Below are 570 nucleotides of genomic sequence, written 5' to 3'. Positions count from 1 at the left end.
TGTAGAATCCCATGTTGAGCTAGGTGATCTTTGAATGCGTGGCCTATATATTCCCCACCATTATCTGACCTGAAAATCTTAATATTGGCATGATAATGGTTAGTAACGTAGCTTTGAAAATTTTTAAATGCATCAAGAACCCTATCTTTTGTTTTAATGAGTGTTAACCAGGTGTATTTGGATTTTTCATCAATGAATGTGACATAATACTTATAATCATCCCTAGATAAACACGGTGCAGTCCAAACACCAGAGTGAATCAAATCAAAGTAATTCTCATAAATAGTGGATGATCTTTGAAACACAGTCATACAATGTTTGCCCAAAATACATTTCTCACAATCATTATTTTTAAACATGACAGCTGGTAACTTAATGCTTAAAGCCCTAACATGTGGATGTCGAAGTCTAGCATGCCACAATGCATCTTTACTTAAGGAAGAAACATAACTAAAAGAGAAACAAGAACTAGAGATGGGACTAAGATCTTCAAGCATATAAAGGTCTCCTTTGGTTGCTCCTTGCCCAATCAACTTACTGCTCTTAATATCCTGAAACTTAACATCATCA

This window comes from Brassica oleracea, chromosome C5, assembly GCF_000695525.1.
Source record: "Brassica oleracea var. oleracea cultivar TO1000 chromosome C5, BOL, whole genome shotgun sequence".
NCBI lineage: Eukaryota > Viridiplantae > Streptophyta > Magnoliopsida > Brassicales > Brassicaceae > Brassica > Brassica oleracea.
This window is presented reverse-complemented; position numbering follows the sequence as displayed.